This window comes from Eleutherodactylus coqui, chromosome 9 (assembly GCF_035609145.1).
Source record: "Eleutherodactylus coqui strain aEleCoq1 chromosome 9, aEleCoq1.hap1, whole genome shotgun sequence".
NCBI lineage: Eukaryota > Metazoa > Chordata > Amphibia > Anura > Eleutherodactylidae > Eleutherodactylus > Eleutherodactylus coqui.
In genome coordinates, this window is record NC_089845.1 from 137,984,836 (window position 1) to 138,011,563 (window position 26,728).

Here is a 26,728-nt window from a genome sequence, read left to right on the forward strand (position 1 = left end):
ATGCGTGCATAGACGCCAAGATCGGGCATATCGTTGGCATGCAGTAAGTACGCAATGTCACTGTCACATCAAAACATCCAAAATAAAATGGCAAATCTATTCCTATACTTTAGTTTACATAAATATACAAATTTTAAAAATAAAGAACTATAAATTTAAAACCCCCTTTTTTTTTGCACTTTTTGTACACATTACCCCTAATATAAAACAAAAACAGAATGAAAATTTAAGTGGAAAAAAAGATATTAAAAAATAGCCCTATATGTGAGGACAAAAAAAGCTGCAAAAATAATTTTGGCAGATTAGGAAAAAAATACCGACATTAAACCACAACATGGGTAAAATTGCTAAAAAGCATCTGATCCTTTAGGACCAAAACATCCTAATCTTTAAGGGGTTAACATAGTAAACCTATACAGTGCAAGTAATATATTCCCCTCCTCCCCCCTTAAGAGTCATCCCACCAGAGCCAAACTATGGCACTCTATACTGTACATTAATAGGATGCAGACAGATCTGTCTCTCTGTCTTTTGATTTCCGTGCCCAATTGGAGGGGAATAGGAATTATCAGTAGTGGTGCAAAGGAAAAATACAGCTGCATAGTAACATAGTTTGTTAGGCTGAATGAAGACAATGTCCATCTAGTCCAGCCTGTCTATCCTCCTGTGTTGATCCAGAGGAAGGCAAAAAACCCCAAGGGCAGAAGCCAGATAGCCCTTTTGGGGAAAAAATTCCTTCCCGACTCCCTAATGGCAATCGGACTGTTCCCTGGATCAACCCCTAATAGTTCCTACCTGTCTGCATACCCGGATTAACAATTAACCTAAGATTTATAACCTATAATGTCCTTCCTCTCCAGAAAGACATCAAGTCCCCTTTTAAACTCCTCTATCGATTTTGCCATCACCACGTTCTCAGGCAGAGAGTTCCACAGTCTAACTGCTCTAACAGTAAAGAACCCCTTCTATGTTGGTGATGAAACCTGCTTTCTTCTAATCGTAACGGATGTCCTCTTGTTACCGTCGCGGTCCTGGGTGTAAACAGATCATGGGAGAGATCCTTGTATTGTCCCCTCATGTATTTATACATAGTTATTTGATCCCCCTAAGCCGTCTTTCTTCCAGGGTAAATAATCCCAATTTTGATAACCTCTCTGGGTATTCCAGTCCCTTCATTCCATGTATTAGTTTAGTTGCCCTTCTTTGAACCCCCTCCAGTACTGTAACATCTTTCCTGAGCACCGGTGACCAGAACTGTACACAGTATTCCATGTGAGGCCTGACTAGTCCCTTATATAATGGAAGGATAATGTTCTCGTCCCTCGCCCCTATACCTTTTTTAATGCACCCCAAGACTTTATTTGCCTTTGCAGCAGCTGACTGGCATTGTTTACTCCAGTTTAGTCTACGATCCACTAATACCCCCAGGTCCTTTTCCATATCACTTTTTCCTAGCGGTACTCCATTAATTGAATATTGGTGACATCCGTTTCTCCTGCCCATGTGCATAGTCTTACATTTTTCAACATGGAACTTCATTTGCCATTTTTCTGCCCAAGCCCCCAGCTTATCCACGTCCATTTGTAGCCGCACATTGTCCTCCATTGCATTAATTATATTGTATAATTTTGTGTCATCTGCAAATATTGATATTTTGCTGTGCAGCCCCTCTATCAGGTCGTTGATAGATATGTTGAACAGAGTGGGGCCTAATACCGAACCCTGCGGCACCCCGCTAGTGACTGTGGTCCAATTAGAGTACGAACCATTTATTACCCCCCTCTGCTTTCTATCATTGAGCCAATTTTTTACCCACTTACACACGTTTTCGCCCAGTCCGAGCTGCCTCATTTTGTATATTAGCCTATTATGTGGCACGGTGTCAAAGGCTTTAGAGAAGGCCAGATATACGAGATCAATAGATTCTCCCTGGTCCAGCTTAGAGCTTACTTCATCGTAGAAACTGATCAGATTTGTCTGACATGAGCGACCCTTCATGAATCCATACTGGTGAGGAGTTATTGCCTTGTTCTCCTTAAGGTATTCATCGATGGCGTCTCTCAGAATCCTCTCGAAAATTTTTCCCGTTACTGAAGTGAGACTTACTGGCCTATAGTTACCAGGCTCACTTTTGCTCCCCTTTTTGTAAATTGGAACCACGTTGGCAATGCGCCAATCCAATGTTACAACCCCGTCCTTGATAGTGTCTAGAAATATTAGATATAGCGGCCTAGCTATCTCGTCACTTAGTTCCCTTAGTATCCTTGGGTGTAATCCATCTGGGCCCCGCGATTTATCGATTTTAGTCTTCTTTAGTCACTTCCGCACCTCCTCCTGCGTTAGGTATGAGATATTTTGTGATGGGTTCATTTTATTCCCCTGCATCTCGTGTGGCATTTCCTTTTCGTTTGTGAATACACTTGAGAAGAAACTGTTTAGTAGATTTGCCTTCCCTCCGTCATCTTCAATGATCTCTCCTGCATTATTTTTTTAATGGGCCAGTGCTCTCCCTGCAAATCCTTTTTCTGTTTGCAACCTTTAGCAATTAATCATAGTGTCTTGTAAGGCTACCTACGAGCGCAATATTGGGCTGTGATACCTGGACAGATATCGCGCTCGTGAACGCGCAGTTTAACTGTGAATGTGAGGTGTTTTTCAGGCAAAAACACCTTGCATCGTATCTGTGAAATTCCGATTTTCTCGCGCGAGTTTCACATGTGATAGAAGATCGGAAGTGTTTCCTATTGATTTCAATGGTAAACCTTGCATCGCACTTGAATGCACATTACATGGCATGTAAGAGCCATGCATGAATGGTCCTATTAAAATCGAAGGGTGATGCGTTCTGGGGAACATGATAAGTAAGATAGGACATGTCGTAATTTTTTCAACGCTCATTTAGAAAACAACACTCATTTATATGACTCCATTTAAAAGAATGGGGTTCATATATGTGCAAGAAATCTTGCGCGAGTTTCTCGTCGTGTGCAAGCAGCCTGAATGTTCAAAATGGCCTTTGAAAAATGAAGTAGATTCCGATGGGTTGCATTAGCTCTTCCACTTTTTGCTTGTACCAGTTTTAGTAAATGACCTACATCACCTTTATTAAATTTGCTGTTTGTTGAAGAAGGAAAAAGTAGTTATCAAAGTAGTTTTTCGTTTCAAAAGCTCTTATTTGAATTTTATATAGCTTAATTCATTTAAAGGCTCAGTACTACCGCTCACAGAGGGATCTTTTCAAATAGTAGTCATATAACTGACAGCTTTTGGCGGACTGTCCACGGGCGATGCGGTATCCTGCAGCAAAGCTCCGCCGCGGGAGCAGGAGCCGCTGCCGAATCTCCGCCGGTTACCCCTATCTAATAGATAGGCTGACCGCAGAGGATCGGGGCAATTCGCAGCATGCTGCGAATTGCCCGCTGTGAGTGGGGAATCACAATGATTCTCTGCTATTGGACAGGTGCCGGCGCTTACCATAGCGATGCTATGGCAAGCGGCGGCCGGCGTGATTCGACGGCGGTTTACCGCCAGCAAAATCACTACTGCGGACAGGGGGCTTTTGTCAGACAAACCTTTGAACAAATAAACATGGAACAAAACAAAATTATTATAGTTGCCATGAGATAGATCTTGTTTATATTACAAGTGTTAACATCAACGCCGTATGATGTGTCTCAAGGAGGTTTCTCCTATGATGTCAGAAGTCGCTGCATATTCAGGATGTTAGATGGTCAGACAATGGTTGCAAAGTCCTGAGAAAACCCTCCATACGGTCATCCTTCAACATAGTTTTTAAAATTGTCAAGGTAGGTGTGAAAAGCTTTTAAAAACTAATATTTTTGGTTGCGCAATAACATTAAGTGCGGTTTCTGATTTCAGAATTTTTGCACATTTTGAACATTGACGACTTGTGATCTACTGGCCAAGAGTGTACATTTGTGAATATTTATTAATACTCATACCGAGTATGTAATTGTAGCGTAGCTTGTGCCTGTGCCAAGATATAACCTGATATAGAAAGTAATTTACACGCACAAAATTTTTTTTCCTCAACTTGCCTTCTAAACTCAACACACACATCAGGCAAGTAAGTCATCAGTCCACCATGATGCAGGCAAGTCATCAATCCACCAGTTGTCAGGACTTGAACCCAAGATCTCTTGCGCTCCAGCTGGCAGCTCTTTCTGCTGAGCCATCCAGACCTCTGGACAAGTTACCTTGCATAGCTTGATCTTCTTTCCAGATCCTACTATCCAGCCCCTGTTTTAGTTCTGCCTGTTCCTAATTAGGACTTCCTATAAAAGCCTAGCCCTGACACTCCTTCCTTGTGTGATTATTGTGCTCCAAGCCTTGATCAAGCTCTACTTCTACCTGCTCCTCTGCTACTCAACTGAGACCTTTCGTTGCTGACCCCTGGCTTCCCTTCTGACCATGCTACCCACCTCCTCCATCTGTACTGTGAACTGAGACCTCCCATTGCTTAGTCCTGGCTTTCCTTCTGACTATGCTATCTGCCTCCTCCATCTGTACTGTGAACATAGACCTCTCATTGCTGATTCTTGGCTCTTCCCTGACTACTCTCCAGACCTATGGCTACTACACCTGAGGCTCCACCCTAGTGCCCGAAACTGCTATACCAGTAAATGGTGTGTAAATGGCGCTAATTAATAACAGGAAATTTCCCTGCAAGGAATATGCTATAACAAGGAGAACTTGTGTATTTGTATGTGTAAAAGGCCTGTCTATAAGTTGTCTATGGGATGTGTACCGCTGGACTGCTGGACATTGAATTAGAGAGACATGTTCAAACAGTTAGCCAGACAGCAAGAGGTGGAGCTAGGTTATGTAAGGAGAGGAAAGAAGAGTATGTAACAATTTTGCCCCTCCTTAACACAGACCAACCTAGTAGAGAAGAAGTGTATCTCCATTTGAGTGGAAAGTGTGTATAATATATATATATATATGCATTCTTGATGCATGCACAACCCAAGTGTACTGCGTGTTCCAAGAATTGCGTTCTACTATATTTGAATACTATTGAATAATGATGATAAAATTAGATAATCATGTACTTGACAAGCCTGATAAGTGCATTACAAACAGAGTCAAATTAATAACAAGGATTTACTTTAAGTGTATTACATTTTAAATGTGGGTAGATTTTTGGTGTCGGAGACTTGCCTAGTCAACTTATTAGGGGCTGACATGCTTACAGCTATACAAGCAGCAATTGAGTATAGCTCAAATGATATTAAGGTGTTGTGCTTGTTGTTACACACTCTCAAAACAATGTATCTCTTTACATGAAACAAGTTTTTTCATCAGTACCAAAGATACTGTGGGCCAGACACAAGGCAATGCACTTTGAGTGATCTTACTCCCCCAAAACTCCCAGGAACTGCGCACTATCCTGGCATTGGTGGGATATTGCTGAGCATGGATGCCCCAAGCCTCCAGCCTTCTGCAACCCCTCTATGACTCACTGTCTCTCCTAAAATAGTGCCCTCAAAATTAGAAGACGTTTAGTCCTGAATACAGTTTTATCGCTTTCACTGAATTCAGGAGGGGGGAGGGTGAAAAACATGGGAAATCAAAATATAACTTAATAGAAAAGTGAAACTAGGGGTCTTTAAAATGTTGTTGAAACTCCCATTGCTAATGTAGATTTTCAATTTTTTTTGTAGATGGTTCCAGATGTAATAAATGGACTAGCAAAACAGGCTAGGCAGTGGTAACCAACAATGAGGTAATTCTACAGCTACCACTATCCCCTGGGAAGTCTGCTCAGGAAGTAGAGCTGATGGTGCTCACTGAAGCATGTAAGTTGGTTGTAGGTAAGACTGTTAATGTATACACCGACTCAGATACGCAGTTGGAATTGCACACAATTTCACACCATATTGGTGCAGTACAAATTTCATAGGGTTCTCGAGTAAGCCAATCCAGAATGTAGAGACAGTATTTTTGCTGTACAAGGCTTTAGCTATTCCAGCACAGGAGGCTATCATCAAAGTGCAGGCTCATATACAAAGTAGATGCAGCCGTCAAAGCAGCAGCTGGACTCCCCTTGAATGAGGTAATGGCTGTTAACCTGGTTGCACCCAAGGCAGGTGTGAATATCTCTCTTAAATTGCAGGGACAGGCCTTAAAGAGAGAAAAGGAGCAGTGGCAAATGAAAGCAGCAGAACAGAATGCTAAGGGGCCTGAAGGAAGAGTAAGCTCCTGTGCCTCCCCTGCATGCTCTACTCCTAAATGTCACACCTGAGCCATTGGCCAACTCATTAATCCAAGGAGGTAATGTGTGGCATAGTTTCTTCTGTGTGGCTTGCTCCAGTGTACAACTCTGCTGAAAACCCAGTTTGTGTAGGGCTGCATGATATGTGCCTGTCCCAACCAAGGCCAATTGGTCAAGGTACCTTCTCACTGTGAGCCACAGCCAGACTATTTGTTTCAAAGACTGCAGATAGTTACAAGAAGCTAAATAGGGTAAGTATTCTGGAGTTTGTGTTGTTTTGCATTGACCTCTTCTCACGTTAGCTAGAGCTGTGGCTTGTAAAATAAAATAAATAAAAATGTCAATGCCAAGACTACGGCTGAAAAAAAAAAGTTGAACAAATTAATTTGTACATATGGTTTACCAGAAGTCATAGAAAGTAATTTTATCAGCCCTCTACTCAGTCAGAACCACACCTAATCATTAGACTAAGGTGAGCCCCTATGAAGGTTTGTTTGGTAGAGCCCCTGAAATAGGCCTATACTTTCTCCAGATCCAACATGAGGACCTTACTTCCCACATGAGTGCCTTATATCAGGAGTTAACTGTCACTCATAAACGTGTATTTTCTTTGATTCCAGATCCATAGTCAAAAGAGGGGTCACATAGCTTGCTTTCAGGTGATTGGGTTGTCCTCAAAGGACATATCAGAAAAATTTTAGAACTGAGATTTGATGGTCCATACCAGATCCAGTTGATAACTGCTGCTTCAGTCAAATTGGAAGGAAAAGACAACTGGATACACTCCCTCCACCATAAGAGAGTCCTTGCTCCTGAACCAGAAAAAAAGACCCTTTTCACTATTGCTATGTGATATTATGTTTGTTAAACATCATGAAGTATACGTTGCAGCATTTGATGATGCAGGAAACTGAAAAATTGTTGAATATGTACTCATACCCCTATGGCATCCTCCTCTACACCCTTTGTGGCTATGCCCCTCACTGCTTATGGACTGGGGCTCATCATGCCATCTCATTTGCCCAGGAAAACGTCATTGCAAACTGTTATCCCTTCTGGATAGAGCGTGCATGTGTGAATGTTACAGCATGGACTCCCTGCATGATCACGCAGGAGAAGTGGCTTGATAAAGGCCAATTATTGGCCGAAACGTTGCCTGATACTTTCTCCATGGAAAAATAAAATATTGATTTTTTGCAAATAACAACTATTCGCACCAGTTTATGCTGCCACACTCATTTATATTTAATGTTACAAATTATGAGACCACTCTGTTTTTGAATCACACCCCCTATCGGGATTCAAATTAGTTTCCTAATAAACATCTACAATGTGTGGGGGTAAAGCACATGTTGGAAGAATCACCACATTGTTAGAATTACACAAAAAAGGTGGGTCTCAATGTTCGACTACATACCTGAAATGCGGTAAAATTGGGCGGGAGTGTGGGATGTTCTGCTCGTTGGATGACAGTTGACTAGCGTCTTAGATCACACAGTAGTAGCTGTACCATCCAGTATTTACATAGTCTGTGCTCATGAATCATACAAACGGTTCCCTCTTAATCATACAGAAAGTGATTGGACCATCTGGGACGCCTACTTCGATAGCATATGAGTTTGCACGATCTAGAGGTTCATTTAAATGTGGAACGATATGCTGCAGGAACCTGTATGCCTCCATACCCACCCATATCACATCCTGCACCCAAGCTAGAGGCGGCCCAACAGGGTACTGGAGCCTACATGTCTACCCGTATCACATCTTGCATCCAAGCTAGATGCGGTACAACAGGATGCCAGAGCCTCCATGACCTCTCGTATCACATCTTATATCCAAGCTAGAGGCAACCCAACAGTGTATTAGTAACTTTATTAAAAAGGATTGTATCACAATTGCAAGTTATCCTCTTGAAGATTGTTGCAGTCTCACTGCTGACACCCCCGCAGATCTACAGAATGGGAGTCCTGTGTCCTGCTCTGCTTGTCACTGCAGTCATGTCAGCATGAAGGGAGCACTAGCCGAGCAAGCACAGTCAGTGCTCCATTAATTTGAATGGGGTTGACGGAAATACTCGAGCAAGCCCCACTCGGGTATTTCCACAGTACCACTGAAAGTGAATGGAACGCTAGTGCGCTTGCATGACCAGTACTCCATTCACTGTCCTCCTCACTGGAGTGAGCCCCCCACTGATCAGCAAGTTATCCCCTATCCTGTGCATAGGAGATAACTTACAATTGTGGTACTACTACTTTAATAAGGTTACGTTTGTGTTTGATAAAAAATCCTGCCTCTGTCTGTCAGCTGCTGTGCCATCATATAACCTGACGACTAGAGATGAGCGAACACCAAAATGTTCGGGTGTTCGTTATTCGTAACGAACTTCCCGTGATGCTCGAGGGTTCGTTTCGAACAACGAACCCCATTGAAGTCAATGGGCGACCAGAACATTTTTGTATTTCGCCGATGCTCGCTAAGGTTTTCATGTGTGAAAATCTGGGCAATTCAGGAAAGTGATGGGAATGACACAGTGACGGATAGGGCAGGCGAGGGGCTACATGTTGGGCTGCATCTCAAGTTCCCAGGTCCCACTATTAAGCCACAATACCGGCAAGAGTGGGCCCCCCCCCTCCCAACAACTTTTACTTCTGAAAAGCCCTCATTAGCATGGCATACCTTTGCTAAGCACCACACTACCTCCAACAAAGCACAATCACTGCCTGCATGACACTCCACTGACACTTCTCCTGGGTTACATGCTGCCCAACCGCCCCCCCTCCCCCCCACAGCGCACACCAAAGTGTCCCTGCGCAGCCTTCAGCTGCCCTCATGCCACACCACGCTCATGTCTATTTAGAATTGCGTCTGCCATGACGAGGGACCGCAGGCACACACTGCAGAGGTTGGCACGGCTAGGCAGCGACCCTCTTTAAAAGGGGCGGGGCGATAGCCCACAATGCTGTACAGAAGCAATGAGAAATAGAATCCTGTGCCACCGCCATCAGGAGCTGCACACGTGGGCATAGCAATGGGGAACCTATGTGCCACACACTATTCATTCTGTCAAGGTGTCTGCATGCCCCAGTCAGACCGGGCTTTTTAATTCATAGACACAGGCAGGTACAACTCCCTATTGTGAAGTCCCTGTCGACCCACAGCATGGGTGGCTCCCTGGAACCCACCGGCGGTACACAGAAATATCCCATTGCATTGCCCAACACAGCTGAGGTAGTAATGTCGTGCTTAATGCAGGTGGGCTTCGGCCCACACTGCATGCCCCAGTCTGACTGGGGTTCTTTATAAGTGTACAGATGTAGTAAAAACTCCGTGTGCACCTACAGCATGGGTGGGTGCCAGGAAGCCACCGGCGGTACATAGAAATATCCCATTGCATTGCCCAACACAGCTGAGGTAGTAATGTTGTGCTTAACCCTTTCCAATCCAATTTGTATATGGTTTTCCTAGGGGGCTTACTCTTTTTCTGCCGTTATACAACGGCGCTATATGCTGGCTAAAGCCAGTACTGCATGAGCTGACACGTAGGATAGGCTCCGACAGCAGAGAGGCTGGCAATATACAGTAAGAGAACCCCGACGGACGTCTACCAACAACGGAGCTGTACAGCCTTAAACCCTAATGTCTTCACAGGTCACACAGTGGACTGGAAAGGGTTAATGCAGGTGGGTTTCGGCCCACACTGCATGCCCCAGTCAGACTGGGGTTCTTTACAAGTGGACACATGTAGGTTTAACTCCCTGTGGACCCACTGCCTGGGTGGGTGCCAGGAAGCCACCGGCGGTACATAGAAATATCCCATTGCATTGCCCAACACAGCTGAGGTAGTAATGTCGTGCGTAATACAGGTGGGCTTCGGCCCACACTGCATGCCCCAGTCAGACGGGTTCTTTAGAAGTGTACAGATGTATTAAAAACTCAGTGTGCACCTACAGCATGGGTGGCTCCCTGGAACCCACCGGCGGTACACAAAAATATCCCATTGCATTGCCCAACACAGCTGAGGTAGTAATGTCGTGCGTAATACAGGTGGGCTTCGGCCCACACTGCATGCCCCAGTCAGACTGGGGTTCTTTACAAGTGGACACATGTAGGTTTAACTCCCTGTGGACCCACTGCCTGGGTGGGTGCCAGGAAGCCACCGGCGGTACATAGAAATATCCCATTGCATTGCCCAACACAGCTGAGGTAACGTCAGCTGTAATGCAGGTGGGCTAAAAATTAATTTGATTACACTGTAGGCGAGGGCCCACAAAAATTGCTGTATCAACAGTACTAATGTACATCCCAAAAATTGGCCATGGCCAGCCAAGAGGGCAGGTGAAACCCATTAATCGCTTTGGTTAATGTGGCTTAAGTGGTAACTAGGCCTGGAGGCAGCCCAGTGTAACGAAAAATTGGTTCAAGTTAAAGTTCCAATGCTTTTAAGCGCATTGAAACTTATAAAAATTGTTCTGAAAAATTATTTGAGTGAGCCTTGTGGCCCTAAGAAAAATTGCCCGTTCAGCGTGATTACGTGAGGTTTCAGGAGGAGGAGCAGGAGGAGGAGGAGGAGGAATATTAGACACAGATTGATGAAGCAGAAATGCCCCGTTTTGGATGGTGAGAGAGAACGTAGCTTCCATCCGCGGGTGCAGCCTACGTATTGCTTACGTATCGCTGCTGTCCGCTGGTGGAGAACAGAAGTCTGGGGAAATCCAGCCTTTGTTCATCTTGATGAGTGTTAGCCTGTCGGCACTGTCGGTTGACAAGCGGCTACGCTTATCTGTGATGATTCCCCCAGCCGCACTAAACACCCTCTCCGACAAGACGCTAGCCGCAGGACAAGCAAGCACCTCAAGGGCATACAGGGCTAGTTCAGGCCACGTGTCCAGCTTCGACACCCAGTAGTTGTAGGGGGCAGAGGCGTCACCAAGGATGGTCGTGCGATCCGCTACGTACTCCCTCACCATCCTTTTGCAGTGCTCCCGCCGACTCAGCCGTGACTGGGGAGCGGTGACACAGTCTTGGTGGGGAGCCATAAAGCTGGCCAGGCCCTTAAAGACTGTTGCACTGCCTGGGATGTACATGCTGCTCGATCTACGCACATCCCCTGCAACATGGCCCTCGGAACTGCGCCTTCTGCCACTAGCGCTGTCGGCTGGGAATTTTACCATCAGCTTGTCCGCAAGGGTCCTGTGGTATAGCAACACTCTCGAACCCCTTTCCTCTTCGGGAATCAGAGTGGGCAGGTTCTCCTTATACCGTGGATCGAGCAGTGTGTACACCCAGTAATCCGTAGTGGCCAGAATGCGTGCAACGCGAGGGTCACGAGAAAGGCATCCTAACATGAAGTCAGCCATGTGTGCCAGGGTACCTGTACGCAACACATGGCTGTCTTCACTAGGAAGATCACTTTCAGGATCCTCCTCCTCCTTCTCCTCCTCCTCCTCCTCAGGCCATACACGCTGAAAGGATGACAGGCAATCAGCCGGTGTACCGTCAGCAGCGGCCCAAGCTGTCTCTTCCCCCTCCTCCTCATCCTCCTCATGCTCCTCCTCCTCCTCCTGTACGCGCTGAGAAATAGACAGGAGGGTGCCCTGACTATCCAGCGGCATACTGTCTTCCCCCGCCCCCGTTTCCGAGCGCAAAGCAGCTGCCTTTATGGTTTGCAGGGAATTTCTCAAGATGCATAGCAGAGGAATGGTGACGCTAATGATTGTAGCATCGCCGCTCACCACCTGGGTAGACTCCTCAAAATTACCAAGGACATGGCAGATGTCTGCCAACCAGGCCCACTCTTCTGAAAGGAATTGAGGAGGCTGACTCCCACTGCGCCGCCCATGTTGGAGTTGGTATTCGACTATAGCTCTACGCTGTTCATAGAGCCTGGCCAACATGTGGAGCGTAGAGTTCCACCGTGTGGGCACGTCGCACAGCAGTCGGTGCACTGGCAGCTTAAAGTGATGTTGCAGGGTGCGCAGGGTGGCAGCGTCCGTGTGGGACTTGCGGAAATGTGCGCAGAGCCGGCGCGCCTTTACGAGCAGGTCTGACAAGCGTGGGTAGCTTTTCAGAAAGCGCTGAACCACCAAATTAAAGACGTGGGCCAGGCATGGCACGTGCGTGAGGCTGCCGAGCTGCAGAGCCGCCACCAGGTTACGGCCGTTGTCACACACGACCATGCCCGGTTGGAGGCTCAGCGGCGCAAGCCAGCGGTCGGTCTGTTGTGTCAGACCCTGCAGCAGTTCGTGGGCCGTGTGCCTCTTATCGCCTAAGCTGAGTAGTTTCAGCACGGCCTGCTGACGCTTGCCCACCGCTGTGCTGCCACACCGCGCGACACCGACTGCTGGCGACATGCTGCTGCTAACACATCTTGATTGTGAGACAGAGGAGGAGGAGGAGGGTGCTTTAGTGGAGGAAGCATACACCTCCGCAGATACCAGCACCGAGCTGGGGCCCGCAATTCTGGGGGTGGGTAGGACGTGAGCGGTCCCAGGCTCTGACTCTGTCCCAGCCTCCACTAAATTCACCCAATGTGCCGTCAGGGAGATGTAGTGGCCCTGCCCGCCTGTGCTTGTCCACGTGTCCGTAGTTAAGTGGACCGTGGCAGTAACCGCGTTGGTGAGGGCGCGCACAATGTTGCGGGAGACGTGGTCGTGCAGGGCTGGGACGGCACATCGGGAAAAGTAGTGGCGACTGGGAACTGAGTAGCGCGGGGCCGCCGCCTCCATGATACTTTTGAAGGACTCCGTTTCCACAACCCTATACGGCAGCATCTCAAGGCTGATGAATTTTGCGATGCGGACGGTTAACGTTTGAGCGTGCGGGTGCGTGGCGGCGTACTTGCGCTTGCGGTCGAACACTTGCGCAAGCGACGGCTGAACGGTGCGCTGAACTACACTGCTGGATGGGGCCGAGGACAGCGGAGATGAGGGTGTGGGTGCAGGCCATGAGGCGGTAGTGCCTGTGTCCTGAGAGGGGGGTTGCATCTCAGTGGCAGGTTGGGGCACAGGGGGAGAGGCAGGGGTGCAAACCGGAGGCGGTGAACGGCCTTTGTCCCACCTTGCGGGGTGCTTGGCCATCATATGTCTGCGCATGGTGGTGGTGGTGAGGCTGTTGGTGTTGGCTCCCCGGCTGAGCTTTGCGCGACAAAGGTTGCACACCACTGTTCGTCGGTCGTCAGGCGTCTCTGTGAAAAACTGCCAGACCTTAGAGCACCTCGGCCTCCGCAGGGTGGCATGGCGCGAGGGGGCGCTTTGGGAAACACTTGGTGGATTATTCGGTCTGGCCCTGCCTCTACCCCTGGCCCTGGACACCGCACTGCCTCTTGCAACCTGCCCTGCTGATGCCCTTGACTCCCCCTCTGAAGACCTGTCCTCCTGAGTAAGCGTTGCACACCAGGTGGGGTCAGTCACCTCATCGTCCTGCTGCTCTTCCTCCGAATCCTCTGTGCGCTGCTCCCTGGGACTTACTGCCCTTACTACTACCTCACTGCAAGACAACTGTGTCTGATCGTCATCGTCCTCCTGACCCACAGAAAGTTGTTGAGACAGTTGGCGGAAGTCCCCAGCCTCTTCCCCCGGACCCCGGGAACTTTCGAAAGGTTGGGCATCAGTGACGATAAACTCCTCTGGTGGGAGAGGAACCGCTGCTGCCCAATCTAAGCAGGGGCCCGAGAACAGTTCCTGGGAGTGCTCCCGCTCCTGAGCAGGTGTTATTGTAGTGGAGTGAGGAGGCTGGGAGGAAGGAGGAGCAGCAGACAGAGGATTCGGATTGGCAGCAGTGGACGGCGCAGAACTGCGGGTAGACGATAGGTTGCTCGAAGCACTTTCTGCCATCCAGGACAGGACCTGCTCACACTGCTCATTTTCTAATAACCGTCTCCCGCGTGGACCCATTAATTGGGCGATGAATGTGGGGACGCCAGAAACGTGCCTCTCTCCTAATCGCGCAGTAGTCGGCTGCGACACACCTGGATCAGGAGCTTGGCCTGTGCCCACACCCTGACTTGGCCCTCCGCGTCCTCGGCCGCGTCCACGTCCTCTAGGCCTACCCCTACCCCTCAGCATGCTGTATTACCAGTGATTTGATTTCACAGGCAGGAAATAAATTGGCGCAAGACTGCAGGCCAAATATAATTTTTGCCCTTTTTGGAAAACGAAAGGCCCCACTGCCTCTAGTGAATGAATTATCTAAGTTTAATAACTGTGCTGTGTCCCTGCTTATGTGTCACAGAACGTGAGGGTAGCAGAGTTATTATAACTCTGGCAGAGCAGGTATTTTTTTCCCAATTAAGGAAAGCAAATGGCGAAGCCAGCAGTAAAGCGTAGCTGGGTGCGTATGATTTAGCAATGTTTTTCACGCAGCTCACACGTCTCCACAGGCGTAAGGACGGACAGAGGCTGGACAAATAGATTTGTTTTCAGTTTTTTCCCACCAACAGGCAGCACTGCGTATATTCAATGAACATGAGAAGTTTAATAACTGTGCTGTGTCCCTGCTTATGTGTCACAGAACGTGAGGGTAGCAGAGTTATTATAACTCTGGCAGAGCAGGTATTTTTTTCCCAATTAAGGAAAGCAAATGGCGAAGCCAGCAGTAAAGCGTAGCTGGGTGCGTATGATTTAGCAATGTTTTTCACGCAGCTCACACGTCTCCACAGGCGTAAGGACGGACAGAGGCTGGACAAATAGATTTGTTTTCAGTTTTTTCCCACCAACAGGCAGCACTGCGTATATTCAATGAACATGAGAAGTTTAATAACTGTGCTGTGTCCCTGCTTATGTGTCACAGAACGTGAGGGTAGCAGAGTTATTATAACTCTGGCAGAGCAGGTATTTTTTTCCCAATTAAGGAAAGCAAATGGCGAAGCCAGCAGTAAAGCGTAGCTGGGTGCGTATGATTTAGCAATGTTTTTCACGCAGCTCACACGTCTCCACAGGCGTTAGGACGGACACAGGCTGGACAAATAGATTTGTTTTCAGTTTTTTCCCACCAACAGGCAGCACTGCGTATATTCAATGAACATGAGAAGTTTAATAACTGTGCTGTGTCCCTGCTTATGTGTCACAGAACGTGAGGGTAGCAGAGTTATTATAACTCTGGCAGAGCAGGTATTTTTTTCCCAATTAAGGAAAGCAAATGGCGAAGCCAGCAGTAAAGCGTAGCTGGGTGCGTATGATTTAGCAATGTTTTTCACGCAGCTCACACGTCTCCACAGGCGTAAGGACGGACAGAGGCTGGACAAATAGATTTGTTTTCAGTTTTTTCCCACCAACAGGCAGCACTGCGTATATTCAATGAACATGAGAAGTTTAATAACTGTGCTGTGTCCCTGCTTATGTGTCACAGAACGTGAGGGTAGCAGAGTTATTATAACTCTGGCAGAGCAGGTATTTTTTTCCCAATTAAGGAAAGCAAATGGCGAAGCCAGCAGTAAAGCGTAGCTGGGTGCGTATGATTTAGCAATGTTTTTCACGCAGCTCACACGTCTCCACAGGCGTAAGGACGGACAGAGGCTGGACAAATAGATTTGTTTTCAGTTTTTTCCCACCAACAGGCAGCACTGCGTATATTCAATGAACATGAGAAGTTTAATAACTGTGCTGTGTCCCTGCTTATGTGTCACAGAACGTGAGGGTAGCAGAGTTATTATAACTCTGGCAGAGCAGGTATTTTTTTCCCAATTAAGGAAAGCAAATGGCGAAGCCAGCAGTAAAGCGTAGCTGGGTGCGTATGATTTAGCAATGTTGTTCACGCAGCTCACACGTCTCCACAGGCGTTAGGACGGACAGAGGCTGGACAAATAGATTTGTTTTCAGTTCTTTCCCACCAACAGGCAGCACTGCGTATATTCTATGAATAATAACTGTGTTGTGGCCCTGCCTATACAATTCTTTCCCTGCAGTATCAATGGAGGGTGGAATGCTCTGCAGAGGCGATTTTGAGAAGCCCAAAAAAAATGCAGCACAGCTAACAGCAGCCTGGACAGTACTGCACACGGATAAATATGGCCCTAGAAAGGACCGTGGAGGTTCTTGAAGGCTACACTCACTCCTAACACTCTCCCTGCCTATGCAGCACTTCTGTCCCTAATGCCAGGTGCAACGGTCTGCAGAGGCGATTTTGAGAAAAAAAAAAATCCCACTGCTAACAGCAGCCAACACACAGCTATCAGTGGCCCTAATAAGGACCTTTGGGGGGTCTTGAAGCCTACACTAACTACCAATTCTTTCCCTACAGCAGCTCCGGTATAAACAGCACTGTCCCTCATCTAACTCACACCGCATCTGAGGCGAGCCGCGGGAGGGGCCGACTTTTATATTAGGCGAACACCTGATCTCGCCAGCCACTCACAGCAGGGGGGTGGTATAGGGCTTAAACGTTGCAGGGGGAAGTTGTAATGCCTTCCCTGTCTTTCAATTGGCCAGAAAAGCGCGCAAACGTCTCAGGGAAGTAAGTGAAAGTAACCAGAACACCGCATGGTGTTCGTTACGAATAACGAACATCCCGAACACCCTAATATTCGCACGAATATCAAGCTCGGACGAACGCGTTCGCTCATCTCTACTGACGACCCTTTAACATGATTGGTCATTTAATGGTGGAAGTGGGAGAGAGAGAAGCTTGTCTGCCAAAAAGCTCTTTGATGTAAGCTTAAGAAGAACAGCAGGCAGCAGGTATGAATAATCACTGTCCATTAAAATCACTAAAAGCTATTTAATATCTAAGTGATGGAACAAACTATTTTCGGACTTTCATATTACCAGTACTTCTACAGTACTCGCTTATTCTGGTTAACATATGCAACAGTAAATTGTAAGTGTCATGTTTATATATTTGTTTATGGAGTAAAAGTGATTGATCCACTAAATCATTAAACCTATCAGTGTTTGCTACAATAACTTAGTCTTGTTTGTTTCCCAGCACATTCCTTGTCTGCTTTAAGCTTGCTTTACATCCTGAGGCCTCGGTCAGATGGGCGTCTTTTTCCGCGATTTGCGGATCGCATGACGGATGCACATCCGCAAATCACGTGACCGGGGCCGAAAAATCGCCAGAAAAATCTGCTCCTAGCCGCGTTTCCTTTGAAACGGGCCTGATCACAGGAGCTCTGTCCAGCCCATTGAATTCAATGGGGCCGGCAATACAGTCGGCTCCATTGAAAGCAATGGGCTGCCGGCGAGCACAGGATGAATTTTCAGGAAGGGCTTAAAAATATAAGCCCTTCCCTGAAAATCATCCAAAAATGTGTAAAAATAAAAAAAAATATATATACTCACCTTGTCCGTGCAGCCGGAGTTCAGCCGCGGCCGACCGGCAGTGCTCCTGAACTGCTCTGAGTAGTATTCAGCAGGCGGGGATTTAAAATCCCCGCCTGCTGAATGGGCTGCCTCTGATTGGTCACAGCCCTCACCAATCAGAGGCAGCTCTCACTCATCCATTCATGAATTTATGAATGGGTGAGTGAGTGCTGCCTCTGATTGGCTCAGCGCAGGGACCAATCAGGGGCAGCTCTCAGCTATTGAATGACAGACCCAAGAAAGTGATGGAAACGACACAGAAACGGATAGGGCAGGCGATGGGCAACATGCTGGGCTGCATTTCAGGTTCCCAGGTCCCACTATTCAGCCACAATAGCGGCAAGAGTGCCCCCCCCCCGCCTAACAATTTTTACTTTGGACAAACCCTCATTAGTAAGCCACACCTTAGCTAAGCTCCACACTACCTCCAACTAAGCACAAGCACTGCCTGCGGGACACACCGCTGCCACTTCTCCTGGGTTACATGCTGCCCAACCCCCCCGCACGACCCAGTGTCCACAGTGCACACCAAAGTGTCCCTGCACAGCCGTCAGCTGCCCTCAAGCGATACGCTGGCCTCATAGGCACACCACCCTCATGTCTATTTATAAGTGCACCTGTCATGAGGAGGAACCGGAGGCACACACTGCAGAGGGTTGGCAGGGCCAGGCAGCGACCCTCTTTAAAAGGGGCGGGGCGATAGCCCACAATGCTGTACAGAAGCAATGAGACATCCAATCCCGTCAGGAGCTGCAAACGTGGGCATAGCAATGGGGAATCCATGTGCCACACAGTATTCATTCTGTCAAGGTGTTGCATAGCTCAATCCACACTGCAAGGGGAAAGCCGTCAGCGCTCTGCCCTTTACCCAAGTCAGTCAGTGTCTTTATGCCAGACAGGTCAAACACCGCAATGGGAACTAAGTTTGCACCAACAGCATAGGGGGTCCTAGGAAGCCCAAGACATGAACAAAAAATTGATCTGAGCGGCCAAACATGGCAGACTTGCACCGCGCCCACGACATAGGCCTCGGCCCACAGCTTCAGCAATCGTAGGCAGGAAGCGGACTTTCACTGCACCCAGGACATAGGCCTCTGCACAAACCCTCAGCAATCGCGGGCCTACAGCGGACTCCTATGCTAGCGTAGCTGTGCACATCTCATTAGTGCTGTATTGCTCCTGTAGTTTGTCCCAATGCAGTGCCCCGGATAGTAGAGGTAATGTCAGATTAAATATAGGTGGGCTTCGGCCCACACTGCATGCCCCAACCTGACCAGGGTTTTTAATACATAGACACAGGCAGGTACAAATCCCCTATGTGAAGTCCCTGTGGACCCACAGCATGGGTGGCTCCCTGGAACCCACTGGCCGTACATAAATATATCCCATTGCAGTGCCCAGCACAGCTGAGGTAACGTCAGATTTAATGCAGGTGGGCTTCGGCCCACACTGCATGCCCCAGTCAGACTGGGGTTCTTTATAAGTAGACACATGCAGTTACAACTCCGTGTGGACCGACAGCATGGGAGGGTCCCAGGAAGCCACCGGCGGTACATAAATAAATCCCATTGCATTGCCCATCACAGCTGAGGTAACGTCAGATTAAATGCAGATGGGCTTCGGCCCACACTGCATGCCCCAACCTGACCGGGGTTTTTAATACATAGACACAGGCAGGTACAAATCCCCTATGTGAAGTCCCTGTGGACGCACAGCATGGATGGCTCCTTGGAACCCACCGGCGGTACATAAATATATCCCATTGCAGTGCCCTGGACAGCAGAGCTAACATCAGATTAAATGCAGGTGGGCTTCGGCCAAGAATGTTTTCATAGTTGGAGGAGGAGGACGGGAAAGTTTTTGAGGCAGTACGTGTCCTGTCCCCATGTCCGTGGTTATATGCATTCCAGTGACCGCGTTGCTAAAAAGTTGTCGCGCCTGTGGAACCTAGTAGCGTGGTCTCGCCACCATCATGTCTTTGGGAAGCCTCCGTTTCCACTACCCTGTGACATTGCAGTAGCAGCAGTATAGGCAGAGCCGAAAATTAGTAACATTTCAGCGGTAAGAGTATGCACAAACCCCTGTAACATTTCATTGGCAGCAGTGAGGACAGACCCCACTAACATTTCATTTGCAGCAGTATACACAGACCCCAGTAACATTTCAGTAGTATCAGTATAGACAGACGCCAGTAACAGTAACGTAGAAGCAGTATGGACAAAGAAGCAGATTCACATATCCCTGGCAGCAGTGTAGGGAGAGCGTAGTATTGGTAAGATTTCAGTAGTAGGAGTATAGTCAGGCCCCAGCAACAGCAACGTAGAAGCAGTAGAGACAAAGCAGCAGATTCACATTTCCCTGGCAGCAGTGTAGGGAGAGCGTAGTATTGGTAACATTTCAGTAGTAGCAGTATAGTCAGACCCCCGTAACTGTAACATAGAAGCAGTATGTGCAAAGCAGTAGATTCACATTTCCCTGGCAGCAGTGTAGGGAGAGCATAGTATTGGAAAGATTTCAGTAGTAGGAGTATAGAGAGGCCCCAGCAACAGTAATGTAGAAGCAGTATGGGCAAAGCCTACTATTAGTTACATTTCTGTTATAGCAGTATAGACCTGCCCCAGTAACATTTTTGTTGAAGCATTATGGGCAGAGCCCAGTATTAGTAAAATTACAGTAGTAACAGTATACACCAACCAAGGTAACATTTCAGGAGCAGAAGTATCGGCAGACCGAAGTAACATTTCTGTTGCTGAAGTATAGTCAGACCCCTGTAGCATTACTGTGGCAGAAGTATAGGTAGGCAGAACGGAGTTACATTTCTGTAGCAAAAGTGTAGGCCAACCCAAGACACAGTGGTGTACCATGAGTGCAGACGAAGCCCATAAAAATTACTTTGATTACATTGTAGGTGAGGGCCCGAAAAATTGGTGTACCGACAGTACAAATGTACCCCAGAAAAATTGCCCATGCCCCACCCAGAGGGCAGGTGAAACCCATTAATCGCTTAGCGTACTGTGGCTTAATTTTTAACTAGGCCTGGAGGCAGCCCAGTCTAAAAAACAATTGGTTCAGGTGGAAGTTTCAATGCTTTAATGAGAATTGAAACAGATAAATATTATTTAGAAAAGTTATATGAGCCTTTTGGCCCACAGAAAAATTGCCCATTCGCGGTGATTATGTGAGGTTTCAGGAGGAGGACCCTAAGGAGGATCACGAATACCGTACACAGATTGACAAAGTTCTTTAGGTAGCGCTGCTGTCCGCTGGTGGAGAAGAGAAGTCTGGTGAAATCCAGGCTTTGTTCATCTTTATGAGTGTAAGCCTGTCGGCCCCGTCAGTTGACAGCCGGGTACGCTTGTCCGTGATGATTCCCCCAGCTGCACTAAACACCCTCACTGACAAGACGCTAGCCGCAGGGCACGCCAACACCTCCAGGGCAGACAGCGCGAGTTCAGACCACGTGTCCAGCTTTGACACCCAGTAGTTGTACGGAGCAGAGGCGTCACGGAGGACGGTGGTACGATCGGCTGCGTACTCCCTCACGATCTTCTTACAGTGCTCCCTCCGACTCAGTCTGGACTGGGGAGGTGTGAGACAGTCTTGCTGGGGAGCCATAAAGCTGGCAAAGGCCTTGGAGAGTGTTCCCCTGCCTGCGCTGAACATGCTGCCTGATCTCCGCGCCTCCCCTTCTACGTGGCCCTCGGAACTGCGCCTTCTGCCACTAGTGCTGTCAGATGGGAAGTTTACCATTAGTTTATCCACCAGGGCCCTGTGGTATTGCATCACTCTCAAACCCCTTTCCTCTTCGGGAATGAGAGTGGAAAGGTTCTCCTTATACCGTGGGTCAAGTAGTGTGTACACCCAGTAATCCGTAGTGGCGAGAATGCGTCTAACATGAGGGTCACGAGAAAGGCATGCTAACATAAAGTCAGCCATGTGTGCCAGGGTACCTGGACGCAACATATGGCTGTCCTCACTAGGACGATCACTTTGAGTATTCTCCTCCTCCTCCTCCTCAGGCCATACACGCTGAATGGATGAGAGGCAAGCTGCATGGGCAACCTCTGCAGTGGGCCCAGCTGTCTCTTCCTCCTCAGGCTCCTCCCCCTCCTCCTCCTCCTCCTCCTCCACGCGCTGAGATATAGACTTGAGGGTGCTCTGACTATCCAGCGACATACTGTCTTCCCCCGCCTCCGTTTCCGCCCGCAAAGCATCAGCCTTCATGCTTTGCAGGGAACTTCTCAAGAGGCAGAGGAGGGGAATGGTGACGCTAATGATTGCAGCATCGCTGCTCACCATCAGGGTGGACTCCTCAAAGTTTCCAAGGACCTGGCAGATGTCTGCCAACCAGGCCGACTCCTCTGTAAAGAATTGAGGAGGCTGACTCACACTTCGCCGCCCATGTTGGAGTTGGTATTCCACTATAGCTCTACGCTGCTCATAGAGCCTGGCCAACATGTGGAGCGTAGAGTTCCACCGTGTGGGCACGTCGCACAGCAGTCGGTGCACTGGCAGATTAAACCGATGTTGCAGGGTGCGCAGGGTGGAAGCGTGAACTGAGGCCTTGCTGTGCACTATGCAGTTGACATTCACCTACAGTCCCACAGGCCACGCAGTAATGTGCACTGGGTTACTAGCAGACGTACAAAAGGATCCCTTTTTAAAAATTTGTATTTTCCAATGCAATGCAGGCAATGGAACGTGTCTTGGACTCTCCCTCTATGGCTGTCTGGCACCGTACACTGCGCCGGCAGCTGTCTGGTAACTGAGAGCGGAGAAAAATATGAGTGCTTTTTAAACGTGCACTTGGATGCAGAGAGCGCTTACGTAACGCTAACTGCCCCCCCAGCAAAAAATGACATGGAAGGCTGAACTGAGACCTGAGGTACTACAACTCCCCGCAACCATGGAGTTAAATGCACAGGTAGACAGGATTCCACACTACCACTGTCCCTGCCTCACCAATACTTCCCCTATACTACTTAGTACAGACTGCAGCCTGAGAACGCTATAGCTGTAATGCGGCTGCACGCCCGATATACCAAAAAAAAAAAAAAAAATGGCTAAACTGCTCCCAGCACCCACAACAGTAGTGCACTAGGTGAGCTGTGGCCCTAAGAAGGACCGTTGGGGTTCTTGTAGATGCTAACACTCTCCCTAAACCAGCAACAGCAGCAGCAGCACTGTCCCTCATCTATCTTTGCGTGTGTCTGTGGCGAGCCGCTGGAGAGGCAGATTTAAATACTCGGGGGTCACTTGATCTCGCCAGCCACTCACTGCAGGGGGGTGGTATAGGGCTGGAACGTCACAGGAGGAAGTTGTAGTGCCTTCCCTGTCTTTCTATTGGCCAGAAAAGCGCGCAAATTTGTCAGGGAAGGAAATGTAATCGAGTCGAGTACCGCGTGGTGCTCGCCTCGAGTAACGAGCATCTCGAACACCCTAATGCTTCAACGAGCATCAAGCTCGGACGAGTGCGCTCGCTCATCTCTAGTATTTAGAAGTCCCAAACGACCTCTGCATGGGAAAATTACAGGACATGCACCTGTCCGGTGACATACATACATAGAAGAGATGGGGCCACATAGCAAAGGCTTAAATGGGCCCCCTATAATGGTGTCTAGTTTTGCCATCGAAAACAGAAAGTCCTGTCTTTTTTTTGCCGTTTTATGCAATTTAATATTACCCTTTGGAGTTTGGTCCAGCATACACACTCACTCCTCTGTAGCAAGTAAGATTGTGCATTCAGAGCTGATATCTCTCTCTCCAAAGACCCCAAAGCAATCACAAGGCCTGCCTCTATAGTATGTACATCCTTTGACTTGTCAAAATACTATATGTTGCAATAGTATGGTGTTGCAGTATACTGTATAAGTGATCAAGCAATTACAAGTTCAAGTCTCCATAGGGAAATGACAATTACAAAAAAATAATAAATAGTAAAAGTTTAAAAAACTCTGCGTTTTCCCATATTTATAATAAAAAAGACAACCCTCAAAATGTATACATATTTGGTATTAATGCATCCGTAGAAGACTAGTCTATTAAAATAACACATCATATATACCCCATTGTGAACACCATCAGATAAAAAGCACAACACCAGAATTGGGCTTTTCTGATCATTCAATCTCCAAGACAAAAATTAAATTAAAAGATCCCAAAAAGTCAGATATGCCCTCTGCTGTCTGGAGGGTGCATGCACATGACCACTCTCTTAAAAGGCCAGTGTGTATTTTCCTATTTCATCTCTTGACAATCATGGATCACTTCTGGTTAAATCAGTCACCCCCCACAACCCCCCACCTAAGGAAGGTGCCTAAGCATTTGGTCTAGCTGAAGGTGACACTAATACAGGCTAGTAGATTTTGTTGACAGAAAAAGTAGTCCTTCTTTAAAAAACACGAAAAAGGAACTGAACAATAGTTCAACAATATTGAATATGTGGTTGAAATTTCACCTAGGCATAACAACTATTTTTAAGCAGTCTGTAATAACAGTAGTGCTTAAGACTTGACCATCTATATGTATAAAAGTAATAGCCCTCACTGATTGATTGACTCACTGACTGACCGATTCGCCAGGAATTCTCTAACTTCCAGGTGTTGTACAAACATGAAATTTGTCAGGAACATTCTTTAGGTTCTAAATAGGAGTCACAGCTCGGTTATTCAATGTTAAGTGAAAAAGTATTGGCACTCCTGTGTAATGTACCAAATCTAATTCTATAACTTCCTGGTGTTGTACAGACATGACATTTGGCAGGAGCATTCTTTAGGTCCTAAATAGGAAAAGTAAAGGGGTCACAACTCGATTATTCAATGCTAATTGTAAAAGTAAGTGCACCCTTATATAATGTAACTTCCTGGTGTCGTAGAAGTGTGAAATTTGGAACAAGCATTCTTTAGGTTCTAAATAGGAAAAGTAAAGGGGTCCCAACTCGATTTTTCAATGGTAATTGCAAAAGTAAGTGCACCACTTTGTAATTTAACTTCCCATTGTCATACAAGCGTGAAATTTGGCACAAGTATTCTTTAGGTCCTACTTAAGAAACGTAAGGAGGTTGCAACTCAATTATTCAATGCTAATTGCAAAAGTAAGTGCCTCCATATGTAATGTAGCTTCCCAATGTTGTACAAGCATGAAATTTGGCACAAGCATTCTTTATGTCCTAAATAGGATAAGTAACGTCCTAAATAGAAAAAGTAAAGGGGTCACAGCTCAATTATTCAATGCTAATTGCAAAAGTAAGGGCACCAGTATGTAATGTAACTTTCTGTTATTGTACAAGCATGAAATTTGGCGCAAGCATTCTTAGGTCCTAAATGAGGAGAGTGGGAGGGGTGGCACATTCTGCAGAGGCACATCGGTACATGCAGCCTGAGGAGAATCTAACACTCCTCTATGTGTATACATATTTTATTCCTCTGTTCCTCTAAAGTAACCATGGCTTCATAAAATTTTCCACGGAAACAATACGTAAACACCTGTATCAAATTAACTCGGGCGAAGCTGGTTATATCAGCTAGTTCATTATATTGTTTCAAAAAATGCAGATTACAGAAAGTAAAGCTTCCCTTTCCTGGATACCATTCTAGAACATACTGATGAAAAATACTGACATGTGAATAAGCCCTAATACAAACTGTCTTTTATAGCAGACCTGTTGACTAATTATGTCTGGCCCTAGTGGCATGCATACCTACAGTCTAAGTTAAGGCTGGCCTCACTTACAGTCAGCTACTGACTCTGGCCTCAATCCTTAGCTGGTCAAAGACTATTAGGATCCTTCTCTATCTCTCTCTCACTTTCCTCCAACAGTGCAAGCAAAAGATTCTAGGCCCTCCTTCCAGTCTCTGTACAGCTCAGCAGACAGCCTCTCAATCAGGTGCCCTGTACCACTCACAGTCAGCTGCCTTCTCCCAGCAGTTCCACAAATTTACACCCTCCTGCATGTCCTTTATAACAGACAATTGCAATGTATCACCATGGCCTAACTTATTAAACACAAACAACCCAAAGCAAAAGAGAAATGAACATTGTGTCTGACTGGGGTCTGGAGCCCACTGTACAGCTACATACAAATAATACCTGCCCCCTCCCATTTACAGCAGGTTCCTTGCTCTATCCTTGGACTAGTGGACCTCTCAGCCAGGTGTACCTGCTCAAAGTGTTAGGCCACAAACAACAGCAAGAGACTGCAAAATGATTGGTAAAGGGCGTCTCTGTAGTGTTATTGAGAATATATGGACCAGGCAGGAAGGGAGGATATTTTAAGGATATCAGCTCAGTTAGAATAAGCGTCCATATAAATATAAAAACTATCCAGTTTATTATATGGATATACAAGCTGACTGAGATACTGTCATCTCTAAGTAGTGCAGAGAGTGTACTATATCATGCGTCGCTTGGGACCCACTCTTGGCTTTTGGCCCACAGAAGAAATTACCTATTCCGCTGTGGGCCAATTCAAACTTAACCGTTGACTATAAGTGTTCAAAATCACAGAAATGTCATTATGGAACTCAGCTTAACAACTACACATGCATCTTTAAGGCATATGGGCTTTTTTGTAATGAAAAAATAATAATTATCATCTAGGCAGCTATCTCCCGCTTTGCACATACATATACATCCAAATGTATTAACAGGTTAACATACAATGAATGGACATTATTAGAGACAGCAGCCCTTCCATGATTTGAGCTTCCCTGTATGGAAATTAGAGCCATGATCCCGAAGTGCAGCATAAATACGCATGACCAGTTTTCCATCAAATAGTTTCAGTATGAATCCACATTAGATGCAAAAATCCAGCAATCTGAGCAACTTGTAACGAGATCTGGTCATCGGTGCTAGACTGCCAACCTTGTGGGTTTTTCTCATGCAGTGGTTCTGGAGAGAACACCAAGAATGGTGCAATCAGGGCAAAACATCCAGCAATAAGAAATCTTGTGGGTGTAAACAACTGATTGCTAAAAGGGGTCAGAGGAGGATGTCATGAATTGCTCTGACCAACAGGCAGTGTACACCCAGGCAAATTGAAAACTAATATAGTGCTGGTGCTCCAACTAACATATCTGAACACACAACTTGTCGTTCCTTAGCACAGATGGGTTATAACAGCAGACAAACTGTTCCAGCAACATTATGTCAAAGAGAAACATAAAGCTAAGACTCCAGTGGTCAAAAATTGGAT

General features: G+C 46.9%; 1 protein-coding gene across 4 annotated transcripts in view; it reads right to left on the reverse strand.

Annotated features, from left to right (window-relative positions):
* TRHR (thyrotropin releasing hormone receptor) overlaps positions 1-26,728 on the reverse strand; it is a 91,639-nt gene that overhangs the window by 42,427 nt on the left and 22,484 nt on the right. The window contains exon 1 of one of the 4 annotated variants that reach the window (XM_066578551.1): positions 6,960-7,027. The exons of the other annotated variants lie outside the window; for them this stretch is intronic. The gene's annotated coding sequence lies outside the window, so the exon portion shown is untranslated. Of the gene's footprint in view, positions 1-6,959; positions 7,028-26,728 lie in introns of those variants that run through there. 4 annotated transcript variants of the gene reach the window in all.